The sequence below is a fragment of the Ambystoma mexicanum genome, chromosome 7q (genome assembly GCF_040938575.1).
Source record: "Ambystoma mexicanum isolate Mex_15411 chromosome 7q, UKY_AmexF1_1, whole genome shotgun sequence".
In the NCBI taxonomy this organism is placed as follows: domain Eukaryota; kingdom Metazoa; phylum Chordata; class Amphibia; order Caudata; family Ambystomatidae; genus Ambystoma; species Ambystoma mexicanum.
In genome coordinates, this window is record NC_090941.1 from 256,227,258 (window position 1) to 256,230,483 (window position 3,226).

General features: G+C 40.1%; 1 pseudogene; it reads left to right on the forward strand.

Annotated features, from left to right (window-relative positions):
• The first annotated feature begins 2,290 nt into the window (after window positions 1–2,290).
• LOC138528035 (dynein light chain 1, cytoplasmic-like) lies at window positions 2,291–2,543 on the forward strand (annotated as a pseudogene).
• The last annotated feature ends 683 nt before the right edge of the window (window positions 2,544–3,226 follow it).

Sequence of the window (3,226 nt, forward strand, 5' to 3'; positions counted from 1 at the left end):
TAAATCATTCATGAGGTTTTGCAAAGAGTGAGGCATTCTTGCAAGTGGAACAATGTCATTGGCATACTCTAAAACAGGGACTTTTTTAAAAGTCAAACTGGGGAACGCATGCTTTGTAAATATTCAGTCTATCTGTCAAGCCATTGATGTACAGTTAGAAAATCAATGGAGCAAGCACACACCCATTACGGACACCAGTTCCAACAAGGAACCTCGAGTTACAATGTCCATTGGGGCTAGAGTATATACAGGTTGAGTTGTTTTATGAAGAGCTGAAAGTATATGGAGCAGATAGATTGTCTCCTTTTGCAAATAAATTGAGTTGGATGTGCTCATATAAAGATTCAGAGCTTGTTTCACAGACAAAACACACATTAATTATTAACGAGAATCATTTCATATTCTACCTTTTCTTGTATGCTGGGCAATGTGGCCCTACCAAAAATGTGGAATTGGGAGTCTAGGAGGGAAAGCAGTCCGGAAAACCTGTTGTGACTCCCTACTGCCCTTTTTGTATATTTCAACTGTCATTGCTTGTCCCCAAATGGCAGAAAATAGCATTATTGTTACATACTATTAAACATGCATCCCAATACCTGAGCCCGCATTTCCAAGTTCCTCAGAAGTGTGGTGGTCGGAATATCATTTTCATTGTACCACTTGCAAAATAAATATTCTTGTAACAGGGATGTTGCGAGGGCTTTCCAAATGTGCAGAGTTTTTCATCATTGGATCTCAGGAAAAATCGTTTTATTTAAGTCCCGGAACAGGAAGCTTTTAATGAACTCCCATACATTCCAATGTTTGGCGTCCATTGCGCTGCTCAGTGCATTCCTTCATGTTTTCTTTTCCTGCCAATTTTAAGCATGGTATTCTGACAGCACATAAAACCTAGATCTTTGAATCAAACCAACTGCAGGATGAAAATAGATGTGATGTTAGGCTTGTTCTGCAGAATGTTCTAAGTGAAGTGTGTCCAGGTATACTACTAGTGACTATTAATTGATTTGTTCTGTAAATGCAATTTGAAAGGATCTCATTATAGTCCAGTTAGATTTTCTCAGGATCCCCAGACTGCAGTATCATAAATGGAAAAGAGAAATTTGAATTTCTTCATGCATCCTCTCCAATGAGGGATTTCACATTCCCTTTTGTTGGAAAATGTGGCAGTGAGCAATGCAAGAATGAGATAGTTTGGGGATTTTGATTACAGATGCCATGTATGTATCCAATTTACCCATAAACAAATAAAAACATCATGGAAGTGGACTTGCTCAAAATCCAGAAGCATTAAGGACAGTCAGAAAAATGACTGCCCAATGTGGGTAGATATGCCATCAATCCAAATAGTTACTCTGGGAAGCCATTCCAAAACCTGAGTGCCCGCATTAATGTATGTTGAAAGCGGAGCAAAATCCTCACTGTAGTTAGAAACAATTAATTACATATAGGGAATCACATGGGCAGATGGTTTTCGCGTATTAAAAGTTACTGATACTCTGTAGAGATCTTTGAGAAGTATAAAGAAATGATTCTGCATTGTAAGTGACATTCGTGTTTTAATAAAAACATGGCTCTTACCTAACATTGCTATTGGATTAGGATGTAGCTTGCCAACATGTTGAATTAGAGAGAACGAGATCTGATACAAAGATTAAAATGCACGAATAATACATAGACAGAAAATAATGTATGGTTGCCTGCACTAAAGCTGGCATTTGGCAGTACCTCTAATAATAAAATATTATGATTTTAAACCTTCATTGGAAAATTGAACTTTCACAAACAACACACTTTTAGAATGAGCAAATTGCCATACTTGTAGAAGAGTTGCTTTCCTCACGATAGTTGCTGATTGTTGTTTGACTGTTTATAAAGTTTCCAATGTCACAGCTACTGGCGGATTCAAGAAATGTCTGCATTACACCAGCTTTGAACATTTACTACATAGTTACATATGGAACTGAGACATTAGTAGATGTAGTAAAGACTCAACACCTGCACCTGCAACAATAGTATGTTTAATACTGCATCTGGGCCAAGTGCTCTATTGTTTGCTTGTTGATTGATCTCAATTCCCACTACACTTAAAGAGAAGTGGATCGATGTAGCCGGTAACCCAACTGTAGGCCTCTCTACCACTATAAACTGTAATCACATAACCTGAACAGGCATTACACGCTTATCTGTCATTTGAAAAAAAAACAGTATTACTAAAATACTACCACTCCCGCAGGACTGAGAGAAAGCATGAGAGGACCAAAGGAAGGCCAAACAAACGGAATCAAGCATGTCTGAAAGGAAAGCGTTTATCATAAATGCTGACATGTCTGAAGAGATGTAGAAGGACTCGGTGGAATGTGCCATGGAGGATATGGAGAAATACAATATCGAGACAGACATTGACGTGCATGTTAAAAATGAGTTCAACAAGAAGTATAACCCCACATGGCACTGCATTGTTGGAAGAAACTTTGGCAGTTAGACCATTTATTTATTTTTACCTGGGTTAGGTTGCTATCCTGCTCTTCAAATCTAGTTAGAGTAGAATAGGGAATATCAATCAAAAGCCAGTGTATTCAGCCTTGAAACACTTGTTTATAGGGGCGTTATAAATGCCATATCATATCATATCATCCATGAAACACGAGCACAATAAAAAACAACATTAATACCAATACAGCTATTACAACACTCCTGATGCATCGAAAACGTGTCTAAAACATCATAAACCTACACCTACAATACCAACTGACAAAACACCTCTTCATTAAAAGTCTCTAAAGAAAATGTGCCTCATTATGAGTTTGGAGGTAGCCATGCCGTTTTTAACGGCATGGCTACCCCCAAACCGGGTACTGGGTCCTGGTCCGGCAAAAGGGGACTTACCGGGCCATTCCGACCTTGGAGGGCCCGGTAATTCCCTTTCGTGGGTTCCCAGACCCGGTACATCCGCATTCCCATTGAGGCCCCAGAGGCCTCAATGGGAATGGGGAGGATGCTAACAACGGGCTCGTTAATGACGGGCCCGTTGTTAGCATCCTGGTCTGCTAGCGGGTCCCGCTCTGCACATCTGGTCTGGCCAGGCGTCCGGAGCAGGACCCTTGTAATGAGTCCCAATGTGTCTTGCATTCCAGGCACTCTGCAATTATTTAGGAAAGCCCAATACAGCACATGTCTCTGCCTGCATCATAAACATTAGCGCTGGTCGACACTTGGTGAATTT